General features: G+C 43.4%; 1 protein-coding gene across 1 annotated transcript in view; it reads left to right on the forward strand.

Annotated features, from left to right (window-relative positions):
* Positions 1-9554: 9554 nt before the first annotated feature.
* The window catches only part of Prdm10 (PR/SET domain 10), a 143836-nt gene continuing 137177 nt past the window's right edge, over positions 9555-16213 (forward strand). Inside the window, exon 1 of the mRNA XM_017802922.2 lies at positions 9555-10193. The gene's annotated coding sequence lies outside the window, so the exon portion shown is untranslated. The remainder of the gene's footprint in view (positions 10194-16213) is intronic.

Genomic DNA, 16213 nt, shown 5'->3' on the forward strand with positions numbered 1-16213 from the left:
TCTTGGTTTTTCCCAGCTTTTTTTTTTTTTTTTTTTTTTTTTTTTGCAGCTGTTGTGAATGGGAGCATTTCCCTATACTCTTTCTCCAATTGCTTGTTATTGGTATATAGAAAGGCTACTGATTTTTGTAGATTGATTTTATAACCCACCACTATACTGAAAGTGTTGATCAGTTCTAGGAGTTTTCTGGTGGAACTTTTAGGATCTCTTAGGTAGAGTATCATATCATCTGGAAAAAGGGATAATTTGACCTCTTCTTTTCCAATTAGTGCCCCTTTAATTTCTTTCTCCTGTCTTATTGTTTTAGCAAGCGTTTCAAGCACTATGTTGAAAAGGAGTGGAAATAGTGGACATCCTTGTCTGGTTCCTGATTTCAATGGGAATGCTTCCAGTTTTTCTCCAGTTAGAATGATGTTGGCTGTGGGTTTGTTGTATATAGCTTTAATTATGTTGAGGTATGTTCCCTCTAGTCCAATTCCCTCTAGGACTTTGAACATAAATGCATGCTGAATTTTGTCAAAAGACTTTTCTGTATCTATTGAGATGATGATGTGGTTTTTGTCTTTGAGTCCATTTATATGATTAATGGCATTTATTGACTTGCGTATATTGAACCATCCCTGCATCTCCTGAATAAAGCCTACTTGATTATGGTGAATGATCTTTTTGATGTGTGTCTGTATGCTGTTTGCAAGTATTTTGTTGAGAATTTTTGCATCTAAGTTCATTAAGGATATGGGACTATAATTTTCTGTTTTGGTTGTATCTTGACCTGGTTTGGGTATTAGAGTGATGCTGGCTTCATAGAAGGAATTTGGGAGTTCTCCCTCTGTTTCTATCATTTTGAATCATTTAAGTAGTATTGGTTGGAGTTCTTCTTTAAATGTCTGGTAGAATTCTGCTGTAAATCCATCTGGGCCTGGGCTTTTTCAGTTGGGAGGCTTTGTATTACTGTTTCAATTTCCTTATATGTTATGGGTCTGTTTAAACTTTGACCTCTTCTTGATTTAACTTTGGCAGTTCCCATGATTCTAGATATCTATCCATTTTTTTTAGATTTTCAGATTTAGTTTTGTATAGGTTTTTAAAATATTTCTTATAATGGTCTGGCTCTTTTGGGTGTCTGTTGTGATGTTTCCCCTTTCATCTCTGATTTTGTTGATTTTGATTTGCTCTTTCTTTCTTTTGGTTAACTGGGCTAAGGGTCTGTCTATCTTGTTTAGCTTTTCAAAGAACCAGCTCTTAGATTCATTGATTCTTTGGATTATTTTCTTTGTTTCTAGTTCATTAATTTCTGCTCTGATTTTTGTTATTTCTTCTCTTCTGCTGGGTTTGGGTTTCATTTGTTCTTGCCTTTCCAGTGTATTAAGTTGTAGTGTTAGGTCACTTATTTGGGCTCTTTCTAATTTTTAATGTAGGCACTTAGAGCTACAAACTTCCCTCTTAGGACTGCTTTTAATGTGTCTCAGAGGTTGTGTTGTGTTTATTGTCCTTTTCACTGAATTCCAGGAATTCTTTTATTTCTTTCATTTCTCCTTTGACCCACTCATTGTTTAGGAGTGTGTTCAATTGCCATAAGTTCATGTAGTGACTAGGGCTTGTCCAGTTTTGATTTTGAGCTTTATTGCATTGTGGTCTGATAGAATGCGTGGAATTATTTCAATTTTTTTTTTTTTGTATTTGTTGAGGTTTGTTTTGTGGCTCAGTATGTGGTTAATTTTTGAGAAAGTTCCATGGAGTGCTGAATAGAAATTGTATTCTTTGGTGCTTGGGTGGAATATTTGGAAGATGTCTGTTAGGTCCATTTGATAGATGTAGACATCTGTTTATTCTTTGTCCAGTTGACCTAATAGAGACAGTGGGGTACTGAAGGCCCCTACTATTAGTGAGTTGGGATTAAAAATCTGTGTCTTAAAGTCCTATAGTGTTGGTTTTATGAATTTGGGTAAGCCAGACTTTGGTGCATATATGTTAAAGATTATAGTATCTTCTTGGTTAATTGTTCTTTTGATTGGAATGAAGTGACCCTCCTTATCTCTTCTGACTGGTTTTACTTTGAAGTCTATTTTGTCAGATATTAGTATTGCAACCCCTGCTTGTTTCTTAGTGGCATGTGCTTGGAATATTCTTTTCCATCCTTTTACCTTAAGGTAGTGCCTGTCCTTGAAGGTGAGATGGTTGTTTTTTGTTTTTTTTTTTGGTCTTTTGAGACAGGGTTTCCCTGTAGCCCCAGCTGTCCTGGAACTCACTATGTAGACCAGGCTGGCCTTGAACTTACCCTTTCACCTTAAGGTAGTTCCTGCCCTTGAAGGTGAGATGGGTTTCTTGCAGACAGCAAAGAGATGGATTTTTTTTTTTCTTAATCCATTCGCTTAGCCTATGTCTTTTGACTGGGGAGTTCAGTCCATTGATATTTAAGGTTATTATTGAAAGATGTGTATTGGTTGCCATCATTTTGATTGCTGTTTGTGTTCTTTGTCTAATTTTGTGTTTCCTCAATTATACCTTTATTTTCTTTCATTACCCCTGGGGTATAGTTGTTCCTTTCTCCTCTCTTTGTTATTGCTTCAAGTATTCTTTGAAGGGTTGGTTTCATGGACATGTATTCTTTCAGGTTTTTCGTGTTATGGAAGATTTTTCTTTTCCCCTGAACTATAATAGACATTTTTGCTGAGCAAAGTATTCTGGGTTGGCATCTATTGTCATTTAGAACTGGAAATACCTTCATCCAGGCTCTTCTGGCTTTCATAGTTTGCATTAAGTCAGCTGTAATTCTGATGGGCTTTCCTTTATATGTGACTTGTTATTTTTCTTTAGCTGATTTCAGTATTCTTTCTTTGTTCTATACATTTAGTGTTTTTACTATGATATGTCATGGGGAGTTTCTTTTCTGATCCTGTCTATTTGGTTTTCTATATCCTTCCTGTATTTGTATGGGGGATGTCTTTCCTTAATTTCAGGAAACTCTTCTACAATCCTATTTAAGATCTGGTCAATACCATTAACCTGAAATTCTTCTCCTTCCTCTATGCCTATAATACTTAGATTTGGCCTTTTCATGGTGTCCCACATCTCTTGCATATTCCATTCGTTTTTAAAAAATTTTCATAATCTTTGTTTGAGTGGACCAGTTCTTCAACTTTATCCTCCAGTGTTGCTATTCTGTTTTCCATTTCATTCATTCTAGCAGTGGGGCTTCCCCCTGTTGTTTCAAGTTGGCTTGTTGAGTTTTTCACTTCTACATTTTTGCCTGAGTTTTCTTCAATGTTTCTATCTCTTCTGTGAGTTCATTCACAAGTTTATCCCTATCTTCTCTTAGTTCTTTGATTTGTTTGTTCATGTGTTTTTTAAATTTGTTGAATTCCTTGATCATGTTTATGACTGTTCTTTTAAATTCAGTCCTGGGTTATCTCTAGGGGGTTCTCCTTGTGCTCCTCTAGAGGATTACTGGTATTTGGTGGTGATATGTTATTTTGGTTTTTCATGTTATTATTTTTTCTCTGTGATTTTGACATGTGAATTTCGGATTAAAGGTGTGCGCCACCATGTCCGGTATAAAAATATTTTTTAAAAATGTAAAATTGTGTTTCTAGCACCAATCTCTTCTTTGAATCCAAGAAATCAGTCTATTTCCTTAGATTCTGAGAATATACTACTTATTTATTCATTTTGAGACAGGATCCCATTGTAACTCAGGCTACCCTTGAACTCCTGATCCTCCTGCCTTCACCTCTTGAGTGCTGGGATTACAGGTGGGCACCACCATGCCCTAAGACACTGAATATAGGAGAACTCTCACTTTTCTAACCACTTCTCTCCCACTCTTCCCACTCTTTCTCAGTTAATGTATCACCCTTTAGTCACTCAAGTCTAACTTCATGAGTCATTCTTGATCACCCTCTTGTCATTACCAGCTACCACCACCCTGTCCCATATCTCATCCATGTGTAAGTGTTCACGGTATGCAAACACTTCCCATTACACTCCTGCTTTGGTTAAGATCACTCATTTCCTGTTTAAAGCATATTGGGACAGACTCCTTGTCTTATTTCTCACTCCCACTCCCAACACAATAGGTACCTTGGAGCAGCTAAATTGTCTTAAGAGAAAAAGTTTTTTCCCTTGTTTAAAATGGACTTAAACAGCTCTGATCTAGAGCCTCAAGGCCCTGTGCGATGCCCCTGCCATTTCCCCAGGCTCTTTTCTATCACTTTATCTTTGCTTTGTGTTTCAGCAACCCTCGCCCTTCTCATTCCTCAGAGTGGAGTCTCCACCAAGGCACAAGCTTTTATGCTATATCCTTTTGTCTAGATATCAGTTGATGACTCCCAAGGCACCCAAGTGCAGTGCCTAGTAAACATAGTGCTTAATGGATATTTTTTCAATGATAGTTAAATCTAGCTGGGCGTGGTGATGCACACCTTTCACCCCAGCACTCAGGAGGCAGAGGCAGAGGCAGGAAGATCTTTGTGAGTTGGAGGCCAGCCCGATCTACATGGCAAGTTCCAGGCCAGCCAGGGATATATAGTGAGACCTGTTCTCACCCTCCCTCTCCCCCAAAGAATAGGTGAATCTGTGCATACCATGATTTCAAACAATTACTTTTCATAAAAATATTTTATGTGTCTGAGTGTTTTGCCTGGAAGTGTGTAGGTGCGCCTGTGTTGTACAATGTCCATGGAAGTCAGAAGAGGGTGTCAGATTCCCCTGGAATTGAAGTTATAGACGACTGTTAGCTGCCATGTGGGTACTGGGAATTGAACCAGGTCCTCTGCAAGAGCAGCCAGTGCTCTTAACTGCTAAGCGAGCCATCTCTCCAGACCCCTAAAAAAATTATGTGCATGATGGGGGGGGGCAGCATGTACATGTCATAGTGTACAGCATGCTTATGGAGGAAAGATGACAACCTTGTGCAGCTGGTTCTGTTCTTCGATCTTTTTTTTTTTTTTTATGTGTATGAATGTTATGCCTGCATGTAGGTAAGTGCACCCATGTCCTGCAATACCCTTGGAGGACAGAAGAGGCTGTCGGATCCCTTGGAACTGGAGTTATGGACAGTTGTTAGCTGCCATATGGATGCTGGGATTTGAACCCAGGTCTTCTGCAAGAACAGTGTTCTTAACCACTGAGCCATCTCTCCAGCCCCCTCTTCTTCCATCTCTATGTGGGTTCCAGGGATGGAACTTGGGTCATCAGGCTTGTATGCCAAATGCCTTTACCTACTGAGCCATATTGCCAGCCCAATGTTTTTTTTTCCCCCCTTTAACTTCAAGGGCTTCATATTTGCTATTTTCAATGGCTGGAATGTTTCCCAAGATCTTAATATGGGGTACATGGTTGGCCTTCTTTTGCTTTGTCGTTCTAGTCCCAGCTCTCATTAGTATCTAGGAAGGACTTTTTTAAAAGTATAAGTGTGTGTGTGTGTGTGTGTTTGTGTACATGCTCGCCTGTGTGCGGAGGCTGGAGGACAACCTTTAGTGCCATCCTGAGAAATGCCATGCTATCCACCTCCTTTGAGACAAGGTCTCTCACTGGCCTGGATCTCATCAATTATGTTTCTTTGGCTAGGCAGCGAGCCCCATGGATACCTCCTGTCTCTGCCGCCCCAGAGTTGGGGAGGCATGTGCCACCATGCATGGCTTTACATGGGTGCAGGGAGTCTTTTACATGAGTTCTGGGGATCAAACTTGAGACCTTGTCTTTGTAAGGCAAACCCTTTACCGAATGAGTCATCCCTCCAATGCTAGAACATTTTTGATACCACATTCCAACTCTCAGCATTCCTTCTTCCTTTGGATTTCCCTGCTTTCTTTTCTTCCTAACACCTTCCCTTGGAACTACTTGTGAATTTTCTTCTCTTGCCTCCATTTGACTGGATTGTCTATGAACTTTTGTGTTGTTCTCTCTTCCCTCTTCATTGCTTAGAGCAATGACTGGGACATGGTACACATTCCATAAGTACGTAAGTACTTCCTGCACAGTAAATGCTACCATGCGTAAAATTTTTTATAAAAATATAAAGTCACAGCTGGGCATGGAGTGCATGCCTTTAATACCAGCACTAGGGAGGCAGAGGCAGAGGCAGGCAGATCTCTGTGAGATTGAGGCCAGCGTGGTCTCCATAGCCAGTCCAAGTCCAGGCCAGCTGGGGCTACAGGGAGACCCTACCTCAAAAAAAAAAAAAAAAAAAAAAGGAAGAAGTCAAGAAGTCACATCATAGAAAGCAGATTTTTGTTGATAGGATGATGCATTGTTGAAATATTTGTGCATTTCAAAGTTTTAGAGCAAGCCTGGCAAAACAGGTTTGTAATTTCAGCTACTCAGGAGGCTGTAGCAGCAGACTCAAAATTCAAAATTCAAGGCCTGCCTGGGCTACATAAAGGGTTCAATGCTAGTATGGGCAATTTAATGAGATTCCCATCTGAAAATTAAAAAATTAAAACAAGAGCTGGCGATATAGATCAGTGGTAAGGCTTTTGCCTAGCATGCATGAGTTACTGGGTTCAATCCACAATACCATAAAAACAAATACTAAAGTTTGGGTGATAGCTCAGTCATAAAGCAGTTGCTGAATACATAAGCATGAGGACTTCAATGTGATCTTTGGAACCTACATAAAAAGCTAGACATGGTGCAGTGTGCTTGTAATCCCATCGCTAGGGAGACAGACAGGAGGATTCCTAGGTCTCACTGGCCAGCCTACCTAGTCTAATCTGTGAGCCCCAGATCCCTGTGAGGGAACTAATTTCAAAAAACAAGATGGGGGACTAAGAGATGGCTCAGCAGTTGAGTGGTTACTGCTCTTCCAGAGGACTTGAGTTGGGTTCCTAGCATTTACATTGGGCAGCTCATAACCCCCCTGTAATTCCAGCTCCAGAGGATCTGATGCCCTCTTCTGGCCTCTGAGGGCACCTGAACACACATGGTGCATGCATATGCTGTGTGTACACATAAACACACAGACATAGACACATACACATAAATTTAAAAAGAAAGATTGCTTTGGGAAAATAAGATGGACAGCCATCCTGAGGAACATACCTGAGGTTGACCTCTGGCCTTCACACATGTGCATGCACATCTGCATACAGCAGCGCACACACAGGCACACACAAGAACAGTAATGAAGACCTCTGTAAATGTGATAATAACCAAGACATTAACAAAAAGAAATATGTAGTATAAAAGTTGGCTTCCTCATATCATACATTATAACCTCACTCCAAAAAGAAAGGCTTCAGAACATTTATTTCCTAGTCAGACTCATTTCTCCTAGTGAGGTCTATTTTGGGTCATTTCTGATAAGCTGGCCTCTCAGTCTATCAGAGATGTAATGTAGTTAAATCTCAAAAAAGAGTCATCTCATTAGAGGCCCTGGGTATAGGAGATGTCAGCTTTCCAAGGCCACAGAGGATCTGTCCACTTCTGTCACTGTCTGCTCATAGCACTGAGGGACCATTCCAGAGACTTATATAACCACTTGAAAGCAAACGGCTTCCTTGTGTATGTACTCAGAGAGTGACTAGTGCTGCTCACCATAAATGTGGGTCTGCCTTATCAGCCTTCCTTTCATGCTTTCAACTAAATTCAGCAAGGCTTATTACTGAGAGCCTGTATTCCATGTCCAGGGCTGCTCCTGGAGTTCATGGAAAACAAGACATGGTCCCTTCATTGGGTTACTGCTACCTTACAATGCTGTCCTAACTTTAAAATTATTTGGAGACAGGGTCTCACTATGCAGCCCTGGCTGGCCTGGAACTTGATACGAAGACCAGGCTGGCCTCAAACTCAAGGGACCTGCCTGCCTTTGCCTCCAGAGTGCTGGGATTAAAAGCATGTGCCACCACCTTGCCCAGCTATCTCTTTGAATTTTATTTTTTTTTGTCTTTTTGAGACAGGGTCTCCCTGTAGCCCCAGCTGACCTGGGGCTCACTATGTAGATCAGGCTGGCCATGAACTCACAGAGATCAGTCTGCCTCTGCCTCCCAAGTGCTGGGATTAAGGGCATGCATCACCATGTCTGGCATGACATCTTTTTTTTTTTCTTTTTCTTTTTGAGACAAGTTCTCCCTGTAGCTCTAGCTGGCCTGGACCTCACTGTGTAGACCAGGCTAGCCTTGAACTCACAGAGATCCGCCTGCCTCTGCCTCCCCAGCACTGGGATCAAAGGCTTTGCTGGCTGGGCTTGGTGGAGTATGCCTTTAATCTTAGCAGGAGAAATCTCTGTGAGAGTTAGTCTAGCCTGGTTCACATAGCAAGTTCCAGGCCAGCTGAGGCTACAGAGAGACCCTGCCTCAAAAAGATCAAATAAATAAAAAGTTTGCTGTTATTTAAAAATAACATATAAATAAAATAAATAAAAAGTTTACAGTTATTTAAAAACTGTAAGCAAGTCCGGCATGGTGGCCCATGGCTTTAATCGGAGCACTTGGGAGGCAGAGGAGGGCAGGATCTACATAGTGAGTTCCAGGCCAGGTGGGGCTACAGGGAGACCCTGCTTCAAAAAGACCAACAAAACAAAACAAAAACAAACAAACCTGTAAGCAATATAGTTAAAGGAGCTTTAGTTCTCTGTGGGTTTTCTATTCTCTCATCTTTTGCTTAGTAGCATTTTCTCTCTTTTTCTTGGTTAACCAATAGTTCAGCCATTTTGTTGGCTGTTTTGAAACAGAATCTTGCTGTAGAGCCGTGGCTGACCTGGAACTACATTATGTAGCCAAGGTTAGCCTCAAACTCAACAGTCTTCCGTCTAGCTTTTGGCCCCCAAGAGTTAGGATCATGTACTTGAGCTACCTGGCTATCACTTGGTAAGTTTTATCATTACTAACACTTGTTAAATTCCAAACAGTGTGCTAAAAAAGTACTTTGCTTAGTATTTTAGAATATCATCTCATTTACTCTTCAAAGCAGCAGCAAGGCCAAGGCTGTGGAGAGCAAAATTCTTATGCGCAGAGCCTTGTAGGCGCTCTGACTTGTAGCTTCAATTCCTGTTAGCAGTGGGTTAAGTTGATCCGAATGTCTCATTCCAAAGCCTGAGCACAGGCTTCTATGCACGTGGCTGTACTTTGAGAAGGCAATCCTAAGGGATACAAGGATGTTTATGTCTGGTTAGGAAACAAGCAAGTCATTTGGCTAGCCAGTATTCCACCACCACCGCCAGACAAGGTGATCTCAAGTAGTCCAAGCTGGCCTTGAACTTCTGATTCTCCAGCCCCTATCTGCTTGGCGCCCCAACCTTGCTAGTTTTATGAGGTGCTGCGGATTTAACCCAGGGCTTCATGCATGCTAGAGAAGCACTCCATCAATTGAGCCACATCTCCACCTCGATTGTTACGAGAAAATCCTGCTCCAGACTGGTAAATGATTGAAAAGAGACACTAGTGCAGGCGCTCTAAGGTACAACGGGACTGATTACAGAACGGTCCCTAGGTGTTAGATTGGAAACTGTGGTCTCAGAAAGGCGTGTCCCTGACGCGCCCAGCCCTGCGCTGCGTGGTGCCAAGGTTCAGTTCTGTCCGAGCCCCGCAAGCCAATGGATTCGGATGCAACTCCGCGCCAGGTTGGGAAGACATGTGCCACACTTCCAGAGGCTTCCAGGCCCCAGATACCTTCCATGTGGGGGTAAGGTGGGCAAGGAAACCCGGGGGCGCAGTGGCCCATCCACGGTGGCCACCCGGGCACGCTGGACCGTTTCCCTCCACTTCCGCGCCACGGTCCCCAGAAAGGCCTTGACCCTGGATGCAAGAATCGGGCTTTCTGATTGGCTTAGATTACAAACGCAGGCAAGCACCGCCAGAGACCCGCACTTCTATTGGGTTTTACATGAACAGCAGAGCACGAAATAAAGAGGGCTTCAGTCATTGGGCCATTGTGTGAATCTCCTTTTGGCTTCTCTGCCGAGTGAATTAGCGGCTCAGAATTTTCGTCATGACTCTCAAATCTGGGCTCGTCAGTTCGGCCCCGCGTTTCTCGTCTCTAGGCACAGCATGGGACTTACAGAGTTTAACCAATCACATAACATCAAGATCAGGTTGCCAGGCAGATTATGCTAATAAGACCCCGCCTTTTATGCTGCTCCCACTCTGCGGCGGGAAGAACCACCTGGAGGCGGCGGGGGGGTTTGATTTCCATCACCCCTAGGGAGAGAGGATCGGGGACCCGCTGATCTTCCAGCTCCCCTCACCCAACGTCGTGTAAGTACCTAAAGGATTAAGGGAACTGGATAAAGCAGGGTCCAGAGTACCCCATCGACTGGGAGAGTGTTTCGTTTTTGCTTAGTCCCACCCAAAATGGCGCCCAACTCTTTCCGCGTCTCAGAGCCCGGCCGGGGCCAACCGACCGCGGACCCGGGTTGGGGGGGGGGGAACTGATGGTAGTGGTGGGGGGGAGAAATCCCGGCGGCACCGCCCGATGGTACAGTCCAGCCGGGGCTGGGACAAGGCACCTCGCTCGGGGTGGGGGGTCAAACCATCTGTACCTTCTAAGGGGAAGGGGCCCCGGCCCGCTTCGGGAGGCCGTCCTGGCTCCGCGTCCGGCGCGGGTTGCGGCGGGTCGTTGCCCTAGCCTTATAGGCGCGCAGCCCGCCCCCCGCGACCCCCAAGCGGCTCACACGCTCCGCCGGCCGCGCGCACCTCGCCTCCCCTGCCCGCGTTGGTTGGGCCGGGACGGCAGTTGGGTGGCATGCGTGCTCCGGCGGCCGCGGCGGTTAGGCAGCGCGCGGTCTGCTGCGGTCCGGCTCGGCGGGGCGGGGCTGGGGCCCGCGCGGGGGGGGTGTGCGCGCGTGGCCGCGGGTTCGGGATGCTTTGTGCATCGAGCCCACGCCGCCCACCTTCGGTGGATAGTGGGTCCCCAGGCCTGGTGTTTACCAGTCGGCGTCGCGGGGGCCCGAGGCCCCGCCTGCGAGGGAGTGCTGATGGCCCCAGCCGGTGGTTCTGTAAACACCCTGGCGCACCTTGGGAGGGCGGAGGCCGAGGTCCTGGTCCTGCTAGGGCCCCCCCCCCGCCGGCGTCTCGGGGTCCCCGCAAAGGCTGGCGAGGCCAGTGTGCGCTCGGGAGCAGGTTGATAGTTTATTTTTGAGCCAGGATCTCACTTGAGTTTGGTATTATAGGTACTGTAGAAGGCAAAATGGAATAGTCACTGCCTTCCTGGCACACGAACGCTGCTGAATTTGATGCCATTTCTTTGAGCTTTTTTATGTGGATTAGTTGGATTTCAGCCCCTTTTCAATCAATCTATTTGTACACTTAAGCAAGAGGAGGGAGGGGTGACTGTGCTATCTTGATGAGATCCACCCTGCCAAGTCCGATACTCTGCTTTTTCGTCTGTTAAAATCTTGCTTGCTCATCTCTCACAACTCTTTTTTTTTAAAACCCGATGGTGCCTTTTTTTTTTTTTCCCCATTAAAAGCAGAATCGCTCCTGACTGTGGCCTGTCTTTCTGACCTGTTGACTCTTAACCACTCACTCCACTGCTGCTGTAAGCTCTATGATGGCAGGCGAGTAAACAGCTTTACATTGTATTCTTTTCTATACCAGACCACCGCTGTCGCCACAACAGCTTCTGCACTGATGAACTAATTGGTTCAAGCAATGTTTAAACAATGTTTGTTAATCTGATATATTTTCAAGGTTTGCTTTTTTTGCAAATTGAGATGAAACTGACATAAAATGGACCATTTTAAAGGAAAAGGGTATCGATTTTTTAGTAGGTGTATTTTTTTCCACCTTGTGACTCAGACACCAGCATTCACCTTTGGCTATACTTTCTTATTTTGCAAGGGTCTTACTGTTTATTCCAGAGAAAGCATTTTTATTTTCCCTAATGATTTCTATCATGCTCTACCAGAAGTAGTGTATACATTGTGTATTCCAAGGCTGAATGTAGGTGAGCATGTCTAGATAAGCAAGGTTCCATCTTCACTGACCCTGAATGTTTTTTTACCTAGTGATTGTGGCATGTCAATCCAGCACAACAGTTGATTGGCATGGGGACCTTTTCCACTTGCTTGGTTGTTTTCTTCTAGTTTTCACACTAATGCATGATCATCATAGAAAACAAAATATATAAGCAGCATAAAAAAAAAAAAAGCCAGGTGTGATGGCACACACCTTTAATCCCAGCATTTGGGAGGCAGAGGCAGGTGGGTCTCTGAGTTCAAGGGGCCTCATGAAGTCGTTTACACTAAAGAGTAATATTCTCATTAATTTTATGGTTTTTTCTTTGTTTTTTGAGACATGGTCTCATTATACAGCCTTGGTTGGCCTGGAACTTGATATGTAGACCAGGCTGGCCTCAGACTTGGAGATCTGCCTGCCTCTGCTTACTGAGTACTGGCATTAAAGGCCTATGCTAGACCCAGCTCATTTTACTTTTTAAAAGCAAAACGTGGGTGGGTGAGATGGCTCAGCAAGGTAAAGCTATTGCCTCCCAAGTCTGACAAGCCTGGCGACCCGAGCTCATGCCTAGGAATACACTTAAAAGGTAGAAGGAGAGAACTCCACAAAGTTGTCCTTTATCTCCATGTGTTCACTGTGGCACATGTGCCTCGTCCTCCCACTTATTTAAAAAATAAAGCAAAACCTGGTTCTGGAGAGATGGCAGTGGGTAAATGCTTGCTGCTTAAGCACAACCTGAGTTCTGATCCCTATCACCCATGTGAAAGCCAGGCATAGTGGAGCATTTCTGTAACCCCAGAGCTTGGGTGTGAAATGAGACAGGCTGATCCTGGGAACTCACTGGTCAGCCAGTCTAGCTCAATAAGTGAGCTCCAGGTTCACTGAGATACACTGTCTCAAAGTGGAGAGTAATAGAGGAAGATAGTCTCTAGCCTCTGCATGTGCACACACATTTGTATGCATCTGTGGGTACACCACACACAATAAATAAAAGCAAAAAGCTAATTGACAAGGACAGGTTTCTGGATAACAACTGATCAAAGAGCTGAGAACCACCGAGTTAAAATTTTCAGTTTTCTCAATAAGTTTACATTTTAAGCGCTAGGAAACACGGGTAAATTAATGATTTCATTTGGTAAAAATAAGGTGAAAAACTAATAAGCATTCTGTTGGAGAGTTTGTTCAGCAGTTTGTTTTAAACTTGGATAATGATATACTTATTGCCACTGTGAATACAGTCTTCTTACAGTTAAGACTCCCCATCCCTACCTGGCAGCAGTTTGCTTTTCCACAAGTAGAGCTTGTTTCAACTTATGATAGGTACTCTGGGCAGATTAGCTAAGGGAAATTTGGTTAGTGAGTTAAGAAAAGGAAATGTTAGGAATGTAGCTCAGTGTGTACCTGGTGTGTGTGTGTGAGTTAGGTTCTGGGTTCAGTCCCCAGTGCACAGCTGGCACCCACACATGACAAAGTGAAGGCCAACCAAGTCTTTCAGAGTAGTCCTGCTGTGATTCTCCTGGGGGTTTGGTTGGAGTAGGAGCAGGAAGGTAACAGGGAGCTTTTCTAGATTACTTTGGTCCCTACCGAAGCCACACTGCTCTGGCAATTACCTGTTTATGTGGGTGAGTTGAGTCACCATTTAAGTGATTGAAGGGTATCTGGCCCCTTTTCTTTTTAGAATACTCATTGTAACTGGAGACTTGTCTGGAACATTCTGAACTGGTACGACTCCAGTTTATTTCTGGGAACTTCTGAGTGACACTGCATCTTTTTGTTAGTTTTAGTTCTGAAACATTTGCATTCCCTTTCTGAAATCCTGTCTCTCTTCCCATCGTTCATACCTGTAGATTAAAAATTTGCTCAGGTTGTAGAAAGCCGATGGAAGTAGTTTTATTTTTTAGATTGTGTTTATGTGTATGAGTGTTTGCTTACATGTATTTATGTGCACTAAGTATGAGCCTGGTATCGGAGGAGGCCAGAAGAGGACATCGGATCCCCTGTAACTAGAGTTACAGGTGGTTGTGGGCCACCATGTGCATGATAGAAACAGCCTGGATCCCTTCTGCAGGAGTAGCAAGAACTCTTAACAGGTTTGCAGTCTCTCCAGCCCCCTGGAAGTGGTTCTTCTTGGATAATTTTGCAACAGTTTAGTGAATTGAGGGGGATGTGTGTTTAGGGAACTGGTGAGGAAAGAAGAGATTATGGATAATTCCAAAATTACAGCAAGACTAATTAAAATGTACAAAGGCTCTGGGGGTACAGATAGGGGAGGGAGTCTAAATATGATTAAGATGTATGAAGTACACAAAAATTTAATAAAAATATATATTGAAAAAAAAAGTAGTTGTTATAAAATCAATACTGTACAGGACTTTGATTCCAAACAAGGACTGCCAGATTACTGGCAATTTGATGAAATAGCCCACTACTGTTTGTTATTTTTATGTTTAACTCATTTACTTCAAACATCAAGTGGGGGAGGTCACAGTAGCAGTAAGATAGCTCAGTGGCTTGCTGCCAAGCCTGATGACCTGAGTTCAGTCCCACAGATTGCCCTCTACTGGCATGCCATACATGCATGCACTACCCCCACCCCCCAATAAATGGATTTTTTTTCTTTTTTTTTTTTTTTGAGACAGGGTCTCACTGTGTGGCTATGGCTGGTTTGAAATCAGAGGTCTACCTGCCTCTGCCTCCTGAATTCTGAGATTAAAGGCATGTGCCACCACATTTGGCCTATAATAAAAATTTGTTTTGTTTTTGTTGTCTTTTGAGATAAAATCTCACTTTGAAGCCCTGACTAGCCTGGAACTCTATATGGACCAGGCTGGCCTCCAATTCATGGAGATCTACCTGCCTCTACCTCCTGAGTGCTGGGATTAAAGGTGTGCATCACTACCCCTAGCTGTGTAATACATTTTTAAAAAAATTAGATTATTGAAGGGGGTGATGAGATGGCTCAGCATTTAAGAACATTTGGCTGCTTTTGCAGAGGACTCAAGTTCAGTTCCCAGCACCCACATGGCCCTAACAACTATCTGTAACTCCAGATCCAGGGGATTCAATGCCCTCTTCTGGTCTCTGTGGGTATTACATGACACAGGTACACATACCCATGCAGGCAAAACACTCACACATAAAAAGAATATTGAAGCTAAACACTGACTTTCTTTCCTGTCTTTCAGCTTCAGGGACTGACTCTGATAATCCAAATAGCCTCTCTTGCTGTGCTTCCTTAGATTGGCATTATGTAGTATCCTATGTGGTCAGTAGCCACCTGTGTCTACTGAACTTTTGAACTATGACTCATATGAAATATAATATTGTGAAATGTATACATCCAACACTTGCAGATCTAGTATGAAAAAAAGTCAATGTTGAAAATGTTGAAATGGTAATATGTGAGATAGTTAAACAACATCATAGTTGGGCATGGTGGCACATGCCTTTAATCCCAGCACCCAGGAGGCAGAGGCATGCAGATCTCTGTGAGTTCAAGGCCAGCCTGGTCTACATAGTTCTAGACCACCTGGGGCTAGAGGGAGACCCTGTCTCAAAAAGCCCCCCCCCAAGAAATAACATCATAATTTTCCTGTTTCTGCTGCTAAACTTTGGCTATTGGAACATTTAAAGTTATGTGGCTCCCATATTTTCATTGAATAGCTCAGCTTTAGTGTGGTAGATGAGGGGTGTTCTCAGGTATCCATAGATGTAATGTACATAAACTTAGATTCCTATGGTTTCAACTAATAGATACTGTTAATTTGTAGGTGTGTTGATTTTTCTAGTGGTTATGTTGTTTCTAGCTCTCATAAACCCGAAACAATTCCTTTGAAGAGTGTCTTAATCTTAGAATTACTTACTGATAATTGTGTTAAATGTTGTAGAGTTAATATATTCAATTAATCATCTGAACTTAATAAAATGACATCATTTATGTGTTTGTATGGTATTGTATGTACGTGTGTGCAGGTACATGTACCTTTGTGTGCGTAATTGGAAGCTAGGGATGAAAGTTAGGTGGCTTCCTTTATTGTTCTTCACCATGTATTTTTAAAATATTATTTTTCATTTTATGTGTATGAATGTATTGCTTGAATGAATGTAAGTGCACCTATGTTGTACAATGCCCATGGAGGTCAGAAGAGGGTGTCAGGTACCCTGGAACTGGAGCTATGGACAGTTGTTAACTGCCATGTGGGTGCTGGGAATCGAACCTGGGTCCTCTTCAAGAGCAGCCAGTGCTCCCAACCACTGAGCCATCTCTCCAGCCCCCATACCATGTATTTTTTTAAAAATAGATTTGTGTGTGTGTGTGC

The sequence above is a fragment of the Nannospalax galili genome, unplaced genomic scaffold (genome assembly GCF_000622305.1).
Source record: "Nannospalax galili isolate Female #2095 unplaced genomic scaffold, S.galili_v1.0 scaffold6, whole genome shotgun sequence".
NCBI classification, from domain to species: Eukaryota; Metazoa; Chordata; class Mammalia; order Rodentia; family Spalacidae; genus Nannospalax; species Nannospalax galili.